The sequence below is a fragment of the Frieseomelitta varia genome, unplaced genomic scaffold (assembly GCF_011392965.1).
Source record: "Frieseomelitta varia isolate USP_RPSP 00005682 unplaced genomic scaffold, Fvar_1.2 scaffold_248, whole genome shotgun sequence".
Taxonomy (NCBI): domain Eukaryota; kingdom Metazoa; phylum Arthropoda; class Insecta; order Hymenoptera; family Apidae; genus Frieseomelitta; species Frieseomelitta varia.
The window spans coordinates 804,312-828,199 of NW_025109977.1; the positions used below are offsets into that span (position 1 = coordinate 804,312).

Genomic DNA, 23,888 nt, shown 5'->3' on the forward strand with positions numbered 1-23,888 from the left:
TCATTGACCTAATTCAAATCCAATTTCACAAATACCATCAAACTCCAAACCAATAACGCAGATAAGACACTTGTAACTCGAATCGAAAATTCAACAGAAGTTCAACTAATATTAAATTCGATTAAATTTAAATATTAAATTTAAATATTAAGTTCACCTAATATTAAATTCGATCGCAGATAAACGCGATATTCCCTCTCTCCCTTTTAACTTTCGAATTATATCGATCGACTATTGAATATCGTTTCGAGCAAGGTTCATCATCATTTAAAGTACATGAGAATTGCACTCGGAGGAACCTCCCAACGAGTCTACACCTACGATCTCTCTTAACAGTGCCATTATATTTACTCGAACCTTCCACATCATCGTACATCAATGTGAAACGTTGAAACAATCGTCCCTTGTGTACTCGACGACAGAGAAAGCGCGCGACACCGGCTTTCAAAAACAGCTTCCTCCTCCCGACCAGCCGCGTTCCGAAAAGAAAAACGCGACCGACAGAGGGGAGCTGTCAGTCGATTGACCCGCGAGATCGCTAGGAAAGAGGAAATGGATCTCAAAGGATCTGGAAGGCCTGGTCTGTGACGCGAGGAGGCGACAGCCGACCCACTCGACTCGAATAGACTCTGTCCGGTCATCTCTATTTCTGGTCGGCGACCAGAGCACCGCGTCACGTACACGCGTGTTACGTATGTCCACGTATGTTTGTTACGTGGACCGAACTCTGGCGAGTATCGGCAGATGCAAATAACGAGGATGACGATTAGCGTCCGGCGACCCGGCGACCTCTTGGCCGGTGGTCCAATTTGCGGCTGCTTTGTCCAATTACCAGCCATTAGCCATTACCATAGGCTGCGGCAAAGACTCCTACGCCGCGCGCGCGTTCAGCTTCCTCCGATCGCCCCGATCGCGAAGCTGAACGTGATCGTGTCCCGATCGTTTCACATGTGCAGGGATATCAAGCCACGCTGCGATCGTCGAAACGATCGTACGAAGGAACGGACGGGTAGGGATCAAGCAATGATCAATGTTCAAGCGTAAGTGTCTCTAGAGACGACGTGGCGATTAAGTTTATAAAAACCTTGTGCGTTTTGCGCAAGAATAAATTTCAAACAGTAACAACAAACTGTGTGTTGGAGCAAAATTGCGTTTGTTAGGAAATATCCGCAGTTCTCTAACATTCTACTCTGTTGATAATGGACTGGATTGTTGGACGATATAAACCACGTTCGTGTAATTATTTTGACAACGGCTGTGCCAAACAACTTTTTCATTTGTACGTGACGTCGGGACACGCGAAGCGGTCGATTTGTCGTGGCCATTCTTACGGCTGCTTTCGAATCTATGGAGAGCGTGAGTTAACACCGGTAGCTTGGGCCGATTTCCATGCAGTGTCACAGTATATTGATCGTCGTATATTGGACAAAAATTATAGCAGTATATAAATTAAGATTCAAAGAATGTGATTTTTGACCGCGTATATCGATTCTTCAAACCATTTCCTTCAACTTCATAATTAACCAAGTCGTCACTCTATCCTCCACTGGTGGAACTTTCACTATGATTTTCAACCTCATTTAGGAGTTGACATTATCGTGATTACCTCCTCAAGATTTCAAACATCAGGCGATTAACCTCTTGCGCTGAAAATGAGAATTTTTTGCCCCGAATTGCAACGTTTCCTCAGTTTTAAGTACATTTAACTGTAGCTCAGGTAAAATAAATGATAACTTTGTTGTACTCTTAATAATTTCAATAATTAATAAGTTCAAACGAAAAGGAAAGCAACGAATTGTTGCATACGGTTCGGTCACTCGTTACGGTCCGCGTGCCAGTTGCCAGCGCCATGGGTTAACGTACATCTCGCTGTGTAACAAGTGTAACAAAACTTTAAACCAGGCACAACGAAATCTCGCAGTGACCAAACATTCCAACGAATATGTTGGCCCTCGCCAACCGAATCATAACCTCCGATGATCGCGAAACCCTAATAAATTCCTCCTACCGGAGGAATACCGTAATCCGTTTCATTCACAAACTTCTGCTCAACGAGCTCTGCTGCCACCAGCTACTCGGGGCCGAAAACCAGCCCCGCGAACACGCGAAGCGCGAAGGGAGAAGAGTAGCGCAGCGTGAGAGGAAGAAAGCGCGAGAGAGGAGTGGAAAAAAAAGACAGAGTAGGAGGAGGCAGAACCGGTGCCAGGTTAGCGCGGCAAATTATCAATGAACATCACTCGTGGACCCAACGTGGACTCAACGTTGAGGCAACAGCACAACCGATCTCACCGACTGAGAGGAGAAAAATCGGACGCGTGGAGGGGCGTGTGTATTGCGCGAGGGATGAACGAGGAACGTCAGCGGAGGAACGATCCCGCGCGGATACAGCCGTGGAGGATTCCCCGAATTTCGGCCAATTTTAACGGGGCAGGCGCCAGCTCTCCTACGAGAGGTAGACGCTGAATGAGCGGCTGAACATGGTCAGCGGGCCCCGGAGGGCTAACAAGCCGGGCCCGCCTCGCGTAATGACGGGTTTCGCGCGCGCGGGGCCCTGCACTTATTGCCTTTTATTTATTTGGAATCGTGTAGAGCCACAGAGAGACGGACGGGGCGCTCAGGACGGACGTGGCACGGTCGGAGGGGCCACATCCGGGCCCCAGGGGCTGACGTGCACCCGTACCTCTCGCGATTCATTAGCTACGTCGGGATTAACGGCCGATACGTGAGACTCTGCTCGATTTATGGGGTCGTCCGACGTCCCGACGTTCCTCGCTGGACAAGTAATTCCGATGAACAGATGATACGGTTTCGGCTAATTGAGCTAGCTCGCGTGATGATGGGCAAGACGAAGATTCTGGGGGCGAGCTTGCTCTGGCTGAATCACTGTAACAATAATTGTCCAATTCCGGACAGTTGAAGATTTTCGAAGACTGACCAAAGACACTTGCTATAAAATGACGTGATTCGAGAGAATGACAGGGCTACCATTATAGGAATGAAAATGACCAATTCTTTACGCGATACTCGCAAAGGTGGAAGCATTAGATTTTCAACCATTCTCAATGGAAAAAGAAAAAAGAAAAAAAGAGAAGAGTCTTCCTAACCTAATCCTGCATGATTCGCAAAAGTTCCCAAAAGTACGTGGGCTCGTTCGCCACCTACGAAGCTGAATCGAAAAAACCACGGCCGCGGCGCGAAGAGGGGCAAACGTCATCACCGGCGTCGTTATCGTAGCCATAATCGTCATGGTGGCCGGTGACCGGCGTCATCCGGCTAATGGCAGAGCCTCGAACATCTCACCGTTTAACGACTCGCCGGATCAGCAGGTCGTGTGTTTTCTTAACGACACCATGGGCTCGAGGAACCGCGGCAACATATAATCAACACATTTTTATGTCCCGCAGCCAAACTCCACTCTACTGAATGGCCCAAGCGCACGCTCTTTCTCTCTCTCTCTCTTTCTCTCGTGCCTGCTTCTTTCTTTCTCTCTTTTCGCTCTTTTTTTTTTTCTTCTTCTTCTTCTGGTTCTCTGGTTGACGAGAGAGGAACAGAGAGGAGAAACGAGACAGAGAGGAAGGCAAAATTACTCGACCACCTTGGGCGCCACGTCGCGCGCGCGCTGCCTTCTCTCGCAATTTGCCAATGGAGGAGACCCCGCGGACCCACGAGGAGATCCTTCATTTGCATTTTACGATTTTTCGAAGTGAAATTAACGCGGCGCCTTCCGCTCGCCACGATCTTCTCTCTCTCTCTTTCTGTCCGTGGTAACCTCGTGACAAACGACCCAGAAAATCAAACCCGAGTGGATGCCTGACCGTTTGGAAAACACTGGATCTCTATGCGATTCTCGTATAGAAATTTCGTGCAATTATCGCACTTTTTCGAAGGATTTTGTTTCCGTCTAATTTGTCTCGCAAGTAATACTAAAAAAATTTTTCTTTCAAATTTGTGAATTTATAAAATTTCCACAGAAATCTCCAAGTTGGTCAATCACTCCAATCGCTCTGATATTACTCGTGGTCGTTCCAATTGTTCCTGCGATATATCGAAGACAGTGTAACGTGAAATATATCGCGTTGGGTGGTCTAGCTTGTTAAAGAAGAGGATCTTCATCGCGTTCGATGTGGATTCATATACGAAAGAAGTCGAGGAATCTTAGGAATACCTGTTCGATTTTATGGAGAACGAGAAACTGTGGGAATGAGAGAAAAGTCATTCACTCCAAAAGAACGTTTCTTCTTTTCTTTTCTCTTCTTTTTCGTCTCTTCTCTCCTCCTTTTTTAATGGTGAATGGTCTGTTGGAGTTACATCATCGGCTCAGAACGCGCGCGCGGTCCGTCCCGCCATTAAATCAAAATCCACATTCTCGAACGTGCGATCGTCCCCCCCCCCTAACCATAATACACCAGCTCGGAATATTCATGAGAAACGAACGTTACAATAGCCTTTGAAACGCTCTGACAGAGACAGAGGAAAATTCCAGGGGAAAATCAATTGATCTTTCAAAAGAAAAAGAAATTCAGGATTTAATTTAGAATTATTCGGATTACTCTAAGATTCTGCAAACAGGCCATCGACCTGGATTGTCCCTTGATCGAAACATATTTCTACAACTATGAAATTAAACACTGTCAGCAAAGACAAGTCAATTTTATCAATTCGTCGAACGACGAATTAATCTTTTTAGTTCTTCCGAATATTGTAACGAAAATGGGAGAAAAAAAAAGAAAGAAGAGCTATCGTTCGAACGACGAATTTAAAAAAAGGAGGATCATCGTCACCTTCTACAATAGTCAAACATCGTGTAAACTTGTTAGACGTCACGTTTAACTGATGGCCAATAAATGTCGTGGATTTTCCATTTGTCCGGATGGAAGGAGAACGAAGAAACGAAATTGTAACAGATAGTTCGATAGTTGTACCGCGAACGGCCAAAGAAGGAGGATCGGATCACCGTTCGGTTCGTGGCAATTATCCACTCCGATTATCCCGTTTCCACGGAATGACCGAGAAATGCTACCTTAGGAAACGAGGAGGTGGGCCGGGGTTCGAGCGAAGCCGCATAAAAATCGCACGGAATTGCCGGTTATAACCCGGTCCCTTCAGCCACGAATTCGTCGCTCGTGGTGCCACGATTTCTCATCCATTTTTCTCACACCATGACTCTCCTCTTCTGTAACCGATAGAATTATCAGCTTTCGTTTCATACTCGTGTCTGTGAATTTTTCTTCTTCTTCTTGAAACTTGTACGAATCTCGAATGTAAATCTTCATATTTTGTCTAAAATACCGCTTTTTGTACTATTTTTCATTGGAGATAAGAAAATACCAAAACGACTGTTTGTAATCACGGAGGAGCGAGCTAAACTGTAACATTTCGTTTCAGGTTTATAGAATCAAACTTCACATTTTCTTCATAGCGTGTGAGATTTTTTTATAATTCGTCAAGTATATCCATCCATCAATATTTTATCTAGTTAGCTATTTATTCATCGTCCTAAGGTTCAACACTTTATTATATTTTTATATTTTTGTAGTTTATATTTATATATTTATACAGATTTTTATATTGTAGAAACTACATTATACATTACATCGTTGTATAATATTATAATATAATATAATATTATAGTACGATATATAATATTATAAAATATTATAATATAGTACTTGTATTATTTTTACATATGATTCTCCCCAATGAAAAATAGCGTGATAAAAGATGACTTCAACGTTTCAGATTTGATTGATAAATTTAGAAACTGTTTAGTTGTTCAATTTAAAAGTGAGAGAAAAAATATTCAGGCGTATATATTGATTGAAAATCTTCAACTTATGCGTTCATCCGTGAAAAGGACGAGGGAATAAAGATTCAAAACGCATTACGCCTGGCAGAAATTCTAAGAAGGATTTCCTTTTTCCATAAAAGTTTCAAGAGACGGACAGAAAAAGCCATGATCGTTCAATTAGCCGCCATAATTAGCGAAAATCGCAGTTCCTTCCAGCGAGTACACGTAATCTGCGAAACGAATTAAGAAAGAGGGAAAACTTGGCCAGTAAAAAGGGTAAGTTTGGCCATCGTCCAGGCTTCTAAGGGAGACCAAGTTCGTTTCAAGTTAATTAGCCAAAAAAGAAACCGTCAAACTGCTCATAATACTTTCATTCTTATCCCACTATTCCAGTCGATTTGTAACACCTACCACAACAATTGAAAATCGACATCTATGAAGCCTTGTAACCTCTAAAACCAATCTAAACGACGTTGTTCACTAAGGATTATTTTTCAAAAATAATTATCTGTCTTGTCTTATTTGTTAAATGACTAAAAGGAAAAACTGTATGAATATAATTGAGTTATATTAATTCAAAATGACGAATTTAGAGAAATTTGTCAACTAGATATCAGATATCTACTCTCAATAGTCACACAGAAAAGAACAATAATTATATTCTATGTAATGACATATAAAATACGAATTTTATAACATTGTATCTAATGGTTTAACATGGTAGACTGGTAACGATAGCGTTAAGCGAACGACGTCTACATAAATATAACTCGTCAAGCATCGACATCAATTTTACATAACATCCAGAGAAAAATTGCAAATTGTATAATATCATACAATTAATACGCAATGTTCAATTACGTGTAACGTGACGCCGACACGGAATGACAAGCTCAGCTGGTCAATCCCAGACGCTAAAAACTCCAAGAGCAAAAAAGCAGAAATTCCCTGAAATTATCACTCGGTAGGCGAAACAACTTTCACCGGAAGCTCGGTGAACAATCTGCAAGGCTTCTCCCAGTCTTCCGTGATGACCCAACGATTATCCTGTCGACGTCGCTTCTTCAGCCGGCGGTGACACGCCTCTTGATCCTTGGACGAAGCCACGAGTCACCGTCGCGATCCGCCATTGCCGCTCTCGCTGTTTCACCCCTTAACCATCCCTCCGTTCCCTCTGTCCCTTTGATTTTCAAGGCTTTTTTGTTCTCGTTCTCCCACCCCCCGGTGGCTGGTTCGCGCGATTCCGCGCGTTAGTTAAGCCATGCCGCCGACCACACCACCTTTTTTCCTCTCTCTGCGTTAAAGTCGTTCGAGCGGGCAGGAGCGTACGCACGAGCGCTCCGCCAAAGATCGCGTGGGTAAAACGCGGCCCGCCGGGGGCGTGGCGGCTCCCTGGTGGTCCATCACTGGCCTGGCCTCCGGTTCCTTTTGCGTGGGCAACGAAGAAACCCCCGGGGAACGCGTCTTCCACCATCCTTCTCGTATATTTGGACATCAGGTTCACGTAAGAAGAGTTGGCTTCATTCAATTATCTTGAGGATCCTTGCCAATTGATGTCGTTGAGCGCCGTTCTGACATCGCTTTTGAAGATAACGTGGTTTTATCAGGTCGACAGGTACGTAGGGTTGCTTCGAGTTACTTGAAAATTTGGTGATATATTCAGAAGTGTAAATAACATTCGTAGAGATATGGACCGGAGAGTCTAATCTTGTTATTATTTTGAAAGCTCCATTACCCAGCAACAAAATCAACAATGTAACCTACCATTGACAATGAAATCCCATGTCTCGTCGCGAGCTCAAAAGCTGAGAACTTGGACAATCCTAACTCGTATCAAAAATCATCTACAAGATTCAGAGTAAAATTGAAAAATTTACATCTCTGAAACAGATGATTTCCAAACTCCCACACTTCTCCTGCGAAACGTTCGTTTCGTCGTGTTTCCCGGAAGTTGAACAGAGTTCAAACGATCGGAGTAACCGAACGAAAGACGTGTTCGCTTCGCGATTCCTTGGATAATGGCCTCCGCGTGTCGGCGTTTTCACGAGGCCAGAAGCACGAAATGTTTCTCGAAGAGTCGCGTCGCGTCGGAGATCTCAATCTCGCCGGATCACGATCCGCTATTAATAACCGCGAGTACGACCGAGATGGCTAATTGACCGCGGCGCTATCCATTAGGCCATCCTTTCGGCTATTTTCCCGAGGCTTCCCGCGCTCGACTTCTACTCGATTCATCTGTCCGTCGCCATCAGCGCTCGTCTATCCTCGCTCGTCCCGCTTGGACGTGCTTCCAAGCGGATTCCACCCGGGGAAACGACGACGAAAGCGACGCGAGATCACGTCCCAGAAAATCGTAAAAGGTAAATTCTCGATGCCGATCTCGCGGAACCGAGAGCAACGAGCTGTTTTTTATTTCGCGTAATTAGGGTTGTCGACGAGAGACAGACCTACGACGAAGAAAGTAATCGGAAAGAGGTATCAAGATGTCGAATCTCGCGTTGGAGAAGTTTCGCTGGTGGATTCTAATGGAATTGTGGAATGTCGATTCGAGCGCTGGCTAACTGTTCGTTACTCCTCGTATGAGTGCACCCAACGATTGTTCAAGGTCACTTTTATTTTATTTAAAGGAATTTAAGAATTAATCCTAGTAGGTTCTATAATTACCAAATATCTAGACAAGCTTTAGTTCCTTATTGTTGGAGAATCTTTTGCAAACGGCTTTTCTCTTCTCCGTGTAATATTCATTTACTAGTAAATAATGCCTAGCCTGCCTAAATGTGATGGAACTAACGTAATTTTCTTTGATAATTGTAAAATAGAGATATCATATTAAATATTACTAATGTAACAATTAATATATTAATAATATTAAATTTATTAATAAATATCATTATAAAATAATATAAATATTATTACAAAGTAGAAATTTCTAAGAAAAAGTAGCTAAATATTATTATAAAATAGCTAAATAGCTAAAACTAAAATAGCTAAATATAATATAAAATATAATAAAATAGCTAAATATAATAATATATGTAAATATAATATGATAAAATATATGATAATAGCTAAATTTATAATAATATTTAGCATAAAATAGCATAGAAATTTCTAAGACAGACAGAAAAACGCTTCCATTCAGAATAAATATAATTACGATCAAACACACATTTCTCTAAAAGCAAGTATAAAATATATTCCACTCACCCATGCCGCAATGATGTCAGCCGACGATTCATCGTGAGACATTGATGACACTGGTTGACCATTGGACTACCAAAATTTTTCTTCGCGATTTTTCTGATTCGAAGCTGCTCTGGTGCAACTCTGCTATCTTGCAGAAGCATCGCGTGGGTCGATGGCAGGTGGGAAGATCAAGGGGTGTGCACCAGGAAATATTCTTCTCGCGGACCTGCAATTAGAACGGACGCGACGTGGGTGAGTAAAGGTGAACAGTAAATCAGTCCGCGTTCAAGATACGACGGCTGGGAGAAAACGAACATGTGCAAAGATCGACGAGACGAGACCGCTGCATCAGGTGCCATGTTGCAGCGATCTCGAGAGAAACTTCATTTTTACCGAATTTTTCTTCAAATTCACTTCCAGAGTTGAATGTAGCAACTTTCAGACTTTAAATGTAAATGCTTAGAGCATTGTAAAATATTTAACATGGGCATTTCTTACGATTGGGAGATCCTTTTCTTCCCTTTCCCTCCAAAAATCTTTTCAAAATAGTATCAATAAATTAATTGAGAAACTCGACGATTCAAAATAAACAGAACCAAGTAAAACGATAACGAATTTCCCTATATCAAATAGCATAAATCTCAAACTCTGTAATTAGAAGAATGTTCTTTTACCCAGCAAGTGTCAGTCATCATCCTAAGCCAATCTTCGATTTTCGAAAGCCACAAAATCTCACCCATAACCGTAACCTCGAGCCCCAAAACCCCGTGAAAAAATTAATCACTCCAGTCTCACCCCCGGCGCCAATAACCGCAAGGGCGTGACGGTAAGAGGCACCAGACTATCGAGTACAATAAAACCAAGCAAGTAACAATATACAAAATTCGTCACGGTCGCGATAAACGGCGGAAGATCGAGGCCATCACCCTTAACAGACGGTCCCTGACAAATAGACGAGGCTTGGCCCGTAGAGCTCGAGGGTGAGGAGACTTCCTAGGCGAATTCATAGACGGCCAGGAATGCGCAATATTGTCGGCAGTCTGTCACACATTCGATCCGGTCAGCGTTCGAGATAAGGCAAGCGGCGCGCGTGATCGCCGTCGTTTTATTACACGCGTGCAGCGGTGGCCCGCAGATGTATCAGACAATAAACTACGGCCTGTTTGGGATTTGTGGGCCGCGTATTAATCTTACTGTATTTATGTGTCGGCCCACCGGAGAAAAAGCGGTCTCCAGATCATCAAGGGGCCCGGGGGGAAGAGAGCGTGAGCGCGCGATGAAAGCATCGATTTCAGATAAAATCGAGGCTTACCCTTGAAAAAAAGGGATTCGTCCCGGTAAACGACAGGAGCGGGGATTGTTCAGAGCGTTGGTTAGATCGGGCCTCCTTTGCTGGACGAGTTTTGTTTTTGGCCTTCGTTGGTGGTCCTCCTTTGATGCGGGGGTTGGATCGAAGAATTGGATATTGTATTCCGTGGACGATTCAGTGGCAAAGGGATGTTATCTGATGCATTCAGCTCGGGAACAGCTGGCACTTTTTATTTGCTACTTTGCAGAGTAAAGAAGGAAAATTAATTATAATCCTTGATAATAATAACTGGACGAAATGTAAGTTTGAGGTATTTCGGTCATTTATTAAGTTCTTTTTCCAGAAAGCTGCGATATCCTTAAATATCTACATAGATTCATTGAGTCTGCACGTAACTCTTTCTATAGCAGTGTAACATCTTTTCTTTTTTCATCAGTGCCATAAGAGTATAAAATATTGATGCATTTATAAAAACTTGTGCGTGTGCAATGTATTATTCGTTAGTATCTTTAGAAAACATGACAAATCTTTCTTTAGTTTTCACTCTCTAAATTATTATGTTTATAAAGACATAAATTTGCAGAAACATTCATGGACATTTTGTATCCATGTTAATTTAAATATTAAGCCTGAATATCTCTTACATCATTCCCAGTGAAAATCGAAAAAAGACAACAGCGAAGATGCATTCAATAAAAAGAAGTGATCGATTGGGACGCTGATCATCGTTCGATTTGCGTTTTTCGTCGAGCAGGTGCATATCGACGTTATGTTAATAGGCATTCAGGAGATTTCGGTTAACCATATGCTATCCAACGAGGGTGGAAGAGACGCGTGGAGTGAGGGCAGAAATACTAATAGAAGCCGTTCGCAGAAGCAGGCTTGAATAAACGGTGCCCCGTCCAGCCAGGTCTAATCATTTCTGGCCGCCTAAGAAACGCTGGAACGGAAGCCAATTTGTAAATTGCCTCGATAAACCACCAAACCGATGCTGAATTTGTGGCTGAACGGCTCTTCACTCAACTCCTAGCTCATAGTTATGTCTCTTTTTTATTGCATTTTCTTATAATTATAGGGTTTTCTGTATTTTAGTTTGCTGGTACTCGTACTGCCTTTTTATATATTCCTTGTTCCCTTCTCTTCTCCATCATTCCAACGAAAACAAATTCATTTTCAAGATTTTTCATGGACAAAATTTCGTTTCATTAATTTCCGCTCTTCTTAAGGCCAAAGTAATTCTTCCAATTTCAATCATAGCAATCCTTAATAAGTACGTTTACTTTAATTTCCTGTTAACCTTCTGCAATACCATGTAACTCCAACACCGTGATTCAACACTAATGCTCAGGTGCTTCGATACATTTTCTCAAAACATGCTGTTCTGCGAATGCAAGCACGACCAGCCGATAAAAATCAAGTTATCTCGGTGTTCCGCGACAAGCAGCCGCGTAACGCATGCGCTGACGCCATTAGAATATCGTGGCTGCATACCGGGGCCCCGAAAACGAATGCCAGCCAAGGGAAAAGGGGTGACAGGGCCGACCGAAATGGAAGGGGTTAGCAGGATCGCCGGCGCCTTTGACCGGGAACCCCGTGGCGCGCGACATGCCTCGTCTGACCGCCATTTAGCGTGAACCTGTCTCCGGTGCAAGCCACTCCACTCTCGGAACTGGCCGTTTCGTTTTCGAAAACGGAATGTTTCGTCTGATGACGAACAGTTTTCGCCATGGGAAGCGAAAGTGAAGATATTGTACATCGAGTAAAAAAGGAGGGTTCGTGTTTACAGAATGTCGTGAATCCTTTAGATAATGAGATAACTCGTGATAACAGCCAATAACGAGATATACTTACTTTCTTGTAAAATTAAGACACCATTTTTTTCGATATTTTACAAGGAATTAAAGAGGTTGCCGCAATAAAAAGGCAGCTTTACTTTACAGTAATTTGGATAAATTGAGTCGAAATCAATCAAAGTCACATCGCTTTCCCAAATTTAATATTAATTTATTAATTTATTATTATTTAATGAATATTCGAATACTTTTGAACTGACCTATGTATATTTTTTTCTTACAAGTACAATTTAAATATTGGAGCTACCTTTTTATGACTGTAAACCCTTCGATTGTAATCGATGGTTATTAAAAGATAATTAATCAACAAAACTTACTATTCGTGCGAGAGTGCTGAGTTGTGAATATTTAAAGGTGAAATGGAAGGACTGGCGTTGTTGAGATGTTTATAGGTTCTTTGGATGATAAGTGTAGAAAATACTGGAAGATACTGATGATGTAAAAAGATAAAATTAAGCCATATATTTTTTATATATTTTATTAATATCAACATTGATAATTATTGAAAGGACTTACTATTTATATCAGAATATTCAACCACAGATGTTGGAGAATAAGGTAGAAATGTTAATATTATTGAAGTATTGCACATTCTTGCGTACGAAATCTTCAAGGACACTGGGAAGCACTGAATACCTACTTACATATACACATAACCATACAATTAGATAATCATTTTTTAAATATCTTATTAATATAGATTAATTATTGCTAAGATCTTACTATTTTTGTAAATGCTGCATTGCAGGTATCAAAAGAAAGTTGAAGTTTGTAAATCGTCAAATTGTTTGGTTAGAACAGGAGTCACTAATGATAGTTGCTCCGTGAAACACCTATTTATTATATAAATTGAATTAGATTGCTATTTTTCAAATATTCTACACGAAAAATGCAGCCAATTATTGTTAAGAGAACATATTTTTCAATATTACTCACAATTTTTACGAGGAACGCACCATTACGACGAGCGACAGTTACAAATATTGTTTCATATGACGCTACCACAGATGGCGTTATTGCGAACGCGCGAAAAATATACGTAATTAAATTATTGGATCAGATATAAGTATACATTAATTCTTTGTATTTGAAAAAAAAGAAAAATATTCTTGGATCGATATTAATTGAAAACTTCAGTAAATAAGAAAAAAAAGAAGAAGCACATAATTGAATCAACTACGTACTTTAAGAACAAATATTCGAATATAACAACAACAGTTATTAAACAGATATTAAAATTCTTTTTAAATTGGATTGATATTAAAAAATTTGTTCAAGTGAATTACAGTTATTTAACATAGTCACTTTGAATTTAGCAGTTACCTAGAGAATCTAGCAAGTAAAACTGGCCGACGATGTCTTCTTGGATGGCAAAACGATGCCAGGATGCTACTCCATTCCACCTACGCGAAGTCGTGGTCTGATCCCGTGGTCGAAATTTCTGTGTGTTTGTCGAGCAGCAGTAGTAGGTCCTGGAGTTATGTTACGGCTGGCCATAAACGAAATGAGAAAACTGTCCGGCCGCCGTTGAAAAATCTCCGCGGAATACAAATGCTTGATTTTTTCGGGCGGCGCTCGCTTTTTGTCGACCGCGCCTACGAAGCTTTTTTCGGCCCCCGGTCGAACGTTTCACCTTCGACAAATGGCACACTGATTGTGATTCCAAAACACGATGATAATAATGATAATTGAGATCAGGTTATGGCTCAAATGTAAAATTAATTCACTCTCTTTAATATAATAGGTAACATCATTGTCACTAATATTATCAAATGTATCTATTTTATCAAGTAATTCACATCAATGGAATTATCATTAACACTAGAACTAGCAAAAATACTATGGCACCAATTATATAATAATAGCCACTCTATAAGAGAATAGCCTATAATAGAGTACCTAAGAAAATATAATTATATATATTTTATATAATTACACACAGCATACAAAAATGTTCCCCTACCCAAATTATCCAAAAAATACCAAGCTGTCATCATATACCTTGACTGGCTTTTCATCAAATCCTTTCATGAAGCATGTCGAGCGTTTCCAAATTAACTAATAAATTAACGAAAGTCGAAGAGACAGTCGCTCTTGAATACGAGACCAGTCGATCGGTGGCTTTTCTTTCGATTCATGGCTCGCAATTAATCTCGATCTTGTTCCCGTAGCATGCTGCCGCGGGCCTGTACGGTCGTTAATTCGGTGCTGACGAAGGCACCCGACGTAGTAGTGGGGCTAGACGGGCAGTGAGGCAGAGGAGTTGGGGCCCGCTTTCGGGGCCCCGTTCCGCTTGTAAGAAGCGAACACGATGACATTCGTACCAGGGCCCGAGAAAACGAGTCGGGCTACATGGAAGCCTACACGAGCGAACGGTCGATTCGGAATCAGATGTTATCTTTGACGAGGGCTGCCGCTAGTGGGGGGGAAGCCGGAGGCCCTTTCTCAGTGCCCCGCGCCAAGATACGGATCTCCTTGGCGCCACCGTCTCCCGGGCCCTTCGCTACGGCCACGGGGCCACGCAAGTAGCGATGGCCACCACTCCGTTCTTCTATTTTTTGACCTCGCGAACTTTTGTGCGGTTTAATTGCGCCTTGGCTGGATTACTTGCCTCCTGATTATTTGCTAATACCAGTGATAAAGTAATCTTTGTGACATTATATTCCTTTTATCGTTTTTTACAACTTTTTACAGTGCCAACTTGATCCAAATGTAATTTCATTCTCAGATCCTTTCTTCTAAAATGTTATTTTCATCAAAAAAAATTCAAATTAATGACTTACTGTATAATATAACGCAATGGAATAAGAAAATTTGAAAGTTATTGAAAGACTACTTACTTCTATATAAAACAGTACAATTTATGATTTATCCTTTTAAAATTTCTTGTACGTTTCGCAATAACAAAAGTATCTTTATAAAGTTGTTACTTTCACGTTCTTTGCTTCCTTTCTTTGCAGTCTGTAACATCCATGAACGGTCATTTTCCACATTCTACTAACAAACAAGAAGTCGAAAACAAAAAAAAAGAGTCAAAGCGATCCTACCGGGCGATTCATGGTCTCTTCAGTCCATCACTACGACAATACAGACTGCTGTCGGGTCTCTGAAAAGCTGGCTTTCGAGGGCCCTAAACGCGGTTTAAGCGTAACCGATACCCCAGCGGGGGTCCCAGCACCGGTCCTCTTTGCGTCCGCCATCGAAAATTCGTTTCAACGATTGACAACGGCAACGAAAGAACGAACGATGAGGGACCGGTCAAACGAATGATTCCACCGGTTTTCCTTTACCCAGGTTCTCGCGTTCATTATCGTTGGCACGCGTGTCTCCTGTAGCTTGGATGATCCACCTCATATCGAGGGATCAATCGAAGCCGGATATGTCCGATTGAATTTACCGACGGGACAACACCGTGTTCCAACCGTATCCTGAAGACGTTAATCCACTTGGATCGTGAGTTATCGTCCTCCCACTCCAGAGGAACGCGGTTAATTTGCCGCCCACAAATGCTTCCTCCTGCGCAATTGTACTAACATTAGTAGTGAAATTTTCCAAGTTATCAGTGTTAATAAACAACCTTGCATTATATTAATAAATTTGCTAACTGAAAGAACTTTACAAGTTTCACAAATTGCAAGTTCCTGATTGTTGTATGTCAAAGAATTACGAAAAATGGAATTGTAAAAGAGAAATCTTTGTAAAATTTAAATTAAAACAAGAAATGCACGTACCTGCATAATTCAATAGTCCTTTGAATTACTACGGAGATCCTAATCTTCAATTTCATTATTCCTGAAAAGGAAGAAATACATAAAATTCCAATTGAAATCGTTAGAAACAGGAGAGAAATTGAAAAGCGAATGAACACTTCACAAATCGAGTCCATAGTTGAAAGCCCGAGCAATCGAGATTTTAATAAACGCATCTAACGTTGCGTCGTTTCGAACAATAGAAAATTGCACGTACGGTATGCATCGGCATGGTTGAGCAGATACAGCGTATAATTTAGTAACAGGGGCCGGGGGTTCCATGCAAATATCGAGAACAATGAAACGACGAGGCTCGCATTAATTAAGTCGTAAGCAGAATAGGAGACGTTCTTCGATTCGTTGATCGAGCATCGTCGTCGCTCGGCTACGGCTCGCGAGGAGAGCCGAGTTAATTGGCTCTCTAACCAAATAATTGACAGTAAGTAGGAAATGAGAAGTTATTCCTCGTAGGAGTTGTTTGTCGTCTCCCACTTTTCTTTGCCCGTCGCTATCGCGAATCGACTCTGGCGAATTAACGAGCGAACGTTGTAATTAACCACTGTCAGGGAATCAGAGACTCCTCTTCTCCTTCGATGTTGAAACTTCTTAGAATTCATCGAGTTCAACCGATCTTAACATCGTTCAATGAATATTAGACGCTTCTAGATCTCCAGCTATATGCTCAACTATGCTCGACTCTGTGCATCTCTACACAAAGATTATCTATTGTCACGATAAACAAATTATTCGAAGAAGAGAGACTCGAGACTCGGTCACGCGAGAAACAGGATTTACATGGACCGATAATTGGTAGATAATCTCTTCAAACTTGTCCTCAACTAGAATAGTTACCATCTACGATAAAAATTATCGCAATAAGTTTATCGTTACCTCAAAGGATTTTCCTAATGCCTGGTGAATGGACTCCCTCCAGCGTTGCATAGAAACATTTTTCATTGTAATCCCAGTAAACTAGACTTACGATGAATGATCCTAAATCTCTCTTCACTGAATCAAGTCCCGTTGTCATAAAACTGTTATTGTAATACGGATCTTAATTTTTTTTTCTTTTGAAGTGGACCTTGCTTTAATACAAATGCAATTATATGCATATTAAACTGATGGATATCAAATGATGTTTTTTTAAATAAACTTTTATTCGTATGCCGTTTCTTTTGAACGATGATTCAAAACATTTGCTGTGCAAACTTTCCTCAAAAGGTTTCGTATTTACAAACTCTAAGAGTAACAGAAAGATACCTGTAATAATTAAGGAAAGAACAAGCGACGGTCGTAATAATCATGCAACGGAGAAACTGGCGCCGTTGAAGATGACCAGGAAAACGCCCAGTCTAGGCAAGATGAGGCTGCAAATATTTTCTGTCATCGGTCGGCTTTGTGTCTTGACTCCAGAGTCCTGTCTTCGCTTTAATAAAGGTAGTAGCAGCATGGGTGCCTCTTTGGAAAGTGCGTCACCTGAGCCTGGTATCGGACACTGATGGTGCGGATAGCGGCGCTTTGTGTTTTTCGTATACCCCTCTAGGTCGAGATCATCGCTCTGACAAGATTTATCCCCGCCATTTATCACATCAGTCCCGTTTTCTGCTCCAGGAACAACAAAAAAAGTCAATACTTTTTACTGTTAATGGCAAAATTATGATCATTCTCTTGTAGGCAAGAGTTCTCTGTAAAAAAAAAAATTCTACTTTATTAGAAATTCAATTATCTCAAGATCTCAATTACAAAACTTTTCTCACTAACCAAGGGTTGTGATTACCTTCTTTGCTAATAATAATAACCTGCACAAGTCTAGTAGCGTTCAATTCACGCGCCTGATTGCAAAACCCAATGCTACTCTTCCTTAACATTCATCGAGAGCGAAAGTCGTAGCTCGTTGGGACGTAAATTCGCTCATTTGTACTTGCAACACTCGGCGCAAGATCGCTGGCGTAAAAGGTGCGCTCGCGCCATTCTGAATGTCCGGCGTCCTTTATATCGAGGCGGCAGAAAAGGTAATTTGCAGATTCCAGCGAACAGGTTTCAACCGAACACACAGTCGGGGTGCTAATTTGTCCTGACGCGGAGATAAGAATCTGGCAAAAAGGTTTAACACAAAACGAAGCAATTAAAATGATAATGCGACCAGCATCTTCCTCGAGAGGACATCTTTTATTAGCGGTCTAGCAGAACTCTATGAAGACCATTCGCCAACTTCATGATGGAATTTAAATCGTAAACCAAATACCTAATCTAACAACTAAATTTATATCGGTTGTTTCGAGTCGATAAATCATCTTCACATTTCGCAATCTGTATCTCTTCCAAAATTCTTCATCCCAGATCGTATCAGATCATATCTTAAGGTATAATTATTAATTCTTAGCCATTTTCCTTCCTGGTAGAATCTACATTATAAACAATTTTCTCAAAACTAAGTACATACAGCAATTAAATATCAGTGTTTCAATCACCGAATCTATAAATCATTTCCATGTTCCATAATCAATATATCTTTTAAAATTCTTCGTCGAATATTATCGTGTATTTCTTAAAACACGACTGTTAATTCTTTCAAGAATTATCTCCCACGATTTTCTATTTTTGAACTTCCTCCAGATAGTTCCAAAAGCCATTTGCATATTCAATCGATTCATTCCCAGGATTCTTCAATTTTCCACCGCCGATACGTCACATCCCAGCTTCAAAGGGGTTGTCAGATTTTACCGATTCTCTTCGTCGGTCGAAGAAAGTTCTTCAAGGTTAACCATAAGATAGAACAACGTTTACCTGGCTGACGACGGCGGCGATGCCCCTGTCTTAGAGATCCCGGGTATAATTAAAAACCGAGTAAAACAGACAGAATACGCAGCAGTCGGTAAATCCGCTTGGCAAGAGACACAGAAGGGAGACGATGGTATCTTGAATTTACACCCATCAGCCGCCACCTTGTTCCAGCCACCTTCATCCATCTACTTGCGTGTAACCAGTCGCCGGATCCTTAGACCTCGATGATGGTCCACGATACGCCGTTGCTCGACGCTGTAAAACCCGATGTTCGACAGGAGTTCAGCCATCGGGATACACGTAAATATCCAGCGTGGAACGTGGATCTACCGGTACATCATCCAGCCTCCTTTTCTTTCCACCTGATCGCTGGTATTTGATGGCAAACGCGTTTTTTTCGTTTCTCAAGATCTTTCCCAGCGATCCCTTCCAGCCGCGTTCCTTCTTGTCCATGGATACTTTACGGAGTGTCGCGTGAAAATTGAAATTCAAGATCTGGAAAGGGTCTCCATCTTGGCCCGTGCACCGGTGTGACAAGTTTATTAAAATAGTTGCTCGTTAAAACACCAGGTGGAAGTTGGTACCCAAGGTTTTCTTCCGTTCAAGATCAAAATGTATTTCAGGTTTTGTCCGATCGGTTTAACAGGTTGTTCGGGATTCCTCGGTTAACAACTGGAACAGGGTAAAATAAAAATAACTGAAGACGAACAATTTAAAATTACAGATCACTGTTGCTATTGTATGTCCAAGCGTCAAAATTTAATTTCCTTGAAGTGTAGCCAGATTCTTTTACTTGTTTCAATGAATGATAATACGTCACCACTTAATTAATTGTGAAAATTCTGTGATAATTGATAAAATGATACCTTCAAGAAATACATAATTATATCCGCATTCTGAAAATCTTGACACACGCAACTTTGACTTTCAGCCTATAAATCACATTGCTCTAGGATATTTTCTCATGTCTTGATTGATGCGCAAACAAACAGCAGATTGAAATCACAAGTGAAACAAACAGTAGCAAATTAAAAGGACCGTAAGACGGTAGGGTCGAGGAAGACGCCGGAAGCTAGTGTCACTTTTCCTCCGGAAGTTTCGACGTAGTGGTTTCGCGGTGGCGGCGTGCAGTGGCTTATGGCTGAGGCGACGCTATTTGTCATTAGAAGAGGACGGCACGCCTCATTATCTGAATAATTAAAGCTTATTATATGATGTAGTCGTGCTCGTTATCTAACCGGTTTCGTCGATGCGCGTCGCAGATAAACTTATCTGTCGTGTAGGAGCGCTTGTAACGAATCAATTATATTACTTATGTAAGCGAGCACGCGGGGTTTCACTTATCGTGGCGAAACTGGCGCTGAAATATTTTACGCTGTCCCGATAAGAGACCATTCGCATTAAAATGCGTGGAAAATGCAATCTACAGCGGTCGATCCTTGTCTGTTCGTTGTCTCGTGCCGTTTTATTCAGTTGTCAGCGCTGCTGGATGAAAATGAAAAATTGTCATGATAAACTATCATCTCTGTACAACATCAACAATGTGAATGTGAATGTGAATCATGATTGTATGAAGAATTGAAAACTATGTTCCTTATTCTTCCTTTATTACTATAAAGACTAAGACTAGTATCTCATAATATAGGCTTAAGATGCTAAAGCCTAGATAACTCAAATAACGCTTATCTTATTACGTATTTTTAGATATACTTACTTTGAAAGGTACGAAAAGAGAAAACATTCTGTATTCTCCATACACTCCAGACACTGAAGTCGTTGAAGTATGGGATGCCGTGCTGAATAACAAAATCGTTTATATACAAATTTTCCGTCTATTTTGAAAGGCACATCAGTCATCGTGCCGAGAGATGGTCATCCAAGGATTATCTGGTCGCGGGATTCAGTCCGAAAACCGCGAGCTGCAGTCTAGTGAAACTGTTGGACCGGTTTTTTCCTCCTTCGTCCCCGAGATGATCGTCTGGAGGTATTCAGCCAATTCCCATTTCGCGTCGCCATGCATTTATGCTTGAATACAAAGTGCGAGAGGAGGTTCCCTAAAAAGAAAAAAAAAAAGAAAGAAAGAAAGAAAGAAAGGAAAAAGAGAAGAAGTGAGACAGTGAAGAAACGACGAATCGAAAGAAGGTGGAAAAAGGATAGAAGAAAGGGAAAAGGGAAACCGTTGGATTCTCCGTAAATCTTCCATGCGTGTAACTCTTCTGACGAGGAAGCCACGGCGCTCTCGTTGCGCGGAGCGGCCGGAGTTGTTTATGCTTTCCTGTGCAGCGCTTTCTGAAATATGCAAATCGCGAATTCGCATAATGGCGTTATCGCAGTAGGATGCCGCCGTCGGCGACGACGTCGAGATAGCTGAATCCGAGCGGGTCGAGCTCTTTCTTGACATCAAACGACCACCGCCGGCTCGCCAGCCCCATTGATTTGTCCCTGAAAAGAAACATCTCGGCGGGCTTTTCGTACAGCCGCGATAAATATATGATCTGCGAATCCGCCGAGTGATCGCTATGACTCACAACGATTCGGCCACGAGGAATACCAGGTCGCTCGAAACATAGGGTCGATCGCTCCGGCTCCGTTGCCTGACGATTTTCTGTATTAGCCCTGCTGCCTGCTACATCCTTCGAGTCATTTATTATTCAATCGTGTTATTCTATGTTATAATTTTACAATTATTTAAAATAATTAGTGATGCATTTCATTTTGACTTCTGAACGAAGTAAAAATTTGATGACATTTCTTCCTATTTATCTATCTTCTAATTGAAAACTAAACAGTATCATTATTATTTCAATGATCTGTGCAGAATGAAGTCATAATGAGTTACACTCAATTCAAGTTAGCTCATTTTTAATACTTGTTTCGAACCTGTCGCAACATTTCTTTTTATCTCATTTGCAAATTGCTTCACATATGAATATTGCTGTTCCATAGTGTTGTTAACTCTCTATCTCCAAGTACCTGGAATTCACGTCCTCTCGTAATGATCCAAACTACAGAAAATTATATTGATCCGTGACACGCAAGCCTTAAAATGTCGCGTTTCACTCTCATGTAGTCAGTCTACCGGCGGCAGCGTCGGTGGTCTTGCATTTACAAAACAGCTGAGCGAAATGAATGAATTATTCAGTTTTGTGTAAATTAACTTGATCATCTTTTTACGGATAAAGGAAGATAGTGGTACAAAGAAAATTTCACGAAATAAAAACTGACGATTCATGAAAGAGTAATCGATCATATTAATTACACCACGACTTACTTCTAAACAACAAAGATGTCGATATATCAAATGATGTTTCTCTTATTCCCAGTATCAAACAGAGAAAGAACAAAGATTTGATTTTAAGCGTGATAGCATCATCATCGTACATGATTCATCTATCTCTATTCATCGATACGTCTCTCCACTCATCTACAACAGAAAGGAAGAACCGGTAAAGGGCACCGAATTTCCAGGCAAAAAATAATTGTCCAATTCTGTTCGTAGCTGCTTGAAAAGCAAAAGAGAAGGCAGAAAAAAATGAAAGACACAAACCTGTACTCATTATGCTCGTTCGATTCAAGCGGTTAGACCCGACTCATTTATTTCAGGCGACGCAGAAACAGGAAAGACCGAAGCAGAAAGAGAGATTGGCGAAGCATCAGGAAGGAAGAAGGAGCGACGCGCACTGAAATGTATCCGCGGTTTATTATTATTTTATTCGGATGTTCTCCGCCGCGTTATACCCCATAACCCACCCTCTACGCTACACCTTTTCCTGTACCACCGTCGCAACGCCTCCCCCTCCCCTACCATAGAACCACCACCATACTTCTGATTCTCTCCCACCGCGAGGAGAGACCACCCCTCAGTGTTCTACGCTCGCTTCATGGCAGTCAAGTCGTAATCCCCCTTCGCAAAGTCCTTAACAGGCAGGGCAGGGCCCAGCCAAGTACGCGACAGGGACGTTAAAATTTAAGGTTTCCGTCGACACGTTGCGACCCATAAATTTCCTCGCTCGAAACCGCCGCTCTTTCCTTCGGCTACGCTTGACAAATTACACCAGCAGCATCCCCGCGAAAAATCCACTGGAAATTGCTTTGCCACTTGCCTTCTTCGAGATCGACCGAAAGAACAAGGTATATGTCTATTGGAAGTGAATAATCAATTGATTAGATCACTAATAATCAAAGACAAATGACAAGAATCATAATGATGTAAATCTAACTAAGATTTTGCTATATATCTTTTTATTCTCTTTGGCAGCGTATTTATGATCTAAGAAGACATAATTGAATTTTTGTAACAATTAAATTCCATTTTATGAAAAGGTATTACTCTAGCAGTGGGTTGACTTACATCATTATAATACTATTGGTTTTCAAACTGATAGAAAATTAAAAAAGTATAGATATGAATATCATTTGATATTCGATGTGAAAAATTCTACTGAGTTACATAGATATCTGAGTTTCACTTTTTGCTTCCTTAATTAATCAAACACTCTGAAATACAATAAAATCATTTTTTAAATGATTGTAGCAAGTACATAAGATTGATGTACAAGAGTAAAACAGCTGAATATAACGATACATACCTGCTTCTGAAGAATTTACAATTAATACTATCTTTTTTTAAATTTTCAATAATCTTCAATGATCAACTTATCCTATCTTAGAGAATAGTTGTTAATTGCTGAACTACTGTATTATCTTAAAGATACATCTATAAAAAAAAAACGTTATATTTCGCACAATCAACTTTGTCTAGTGAGAAGTTCGCTAATAAAATTAAAAAATCGACTTTTAGTCAATTTCCAAATGCAAATCGATTTCATTGTAAATCGATTGAAATTCGATCGTATCGGTGGCGCTTTCTGTCATCGGTACTACCCTACCTGCCAATTTTGTTAGGTTATGTTATTCGAATGACAGAAACATGTAATATAAATCGCATTTTAGAATAATAGGTAATTGTACAAGTTAAAGAAGGAAATTTGGAAAGGTATTCTAGTTGTTTCTCATACTCGATGTATATTGAGTTCGCGAATGTCTAGACGTTGAATTTATATTCAAATAGTGTCTTCACTGGGATATAAATATTTCAGAAAGTAACTTTAAAAAGATGCAAAAGTTTGATTGTATCTTTTTATAGAGTTCTCTCTACATCTCTATCTTTTTATAGAGTTCATCATACGATATATTTTATGATCAAAATGATTCAGTGA

General features: G+C 40.9%; 1 long non-coding RNA gene across 1 annotated transcript; it reads right to left on the bottom strand.

Moving 5' to 3' along the window:
* Positions 1 to 12,466: 12,466 nt before the first annotated feature.
* Positions 12,467 to 23,382, bottom strand: LOC122528304. Its single transcript, XR_006306539.1, has 15 exons — positions 23,259 to 23,382; positions 22,420 to 23,166; positions 22,217 to 22,349; positions 21,941 to 22,093; positions 20,384 to 21,785; positions 19,536 to 20,154; positions 17,663 to 19,341; positions 16,777 to 17,570; positions 15,868 to 15,928; positions 15,184 to 15,652; positions 14,977 to 15,097; positions 13,073 to 14,874; positions 12,860 to 12,969; positions 12,653 to 12,772; positions 12,467 to 12,566 (listed from the first exon to the last, which is right to left on the bottom strand). It is a non-coding gene; the product is annotated as an uncharacterized LOC122528304 (long non-coding RNA).
* Between the last annotated feature and the right edge of the window lie 506 nt (positions 23,383 to 23,888).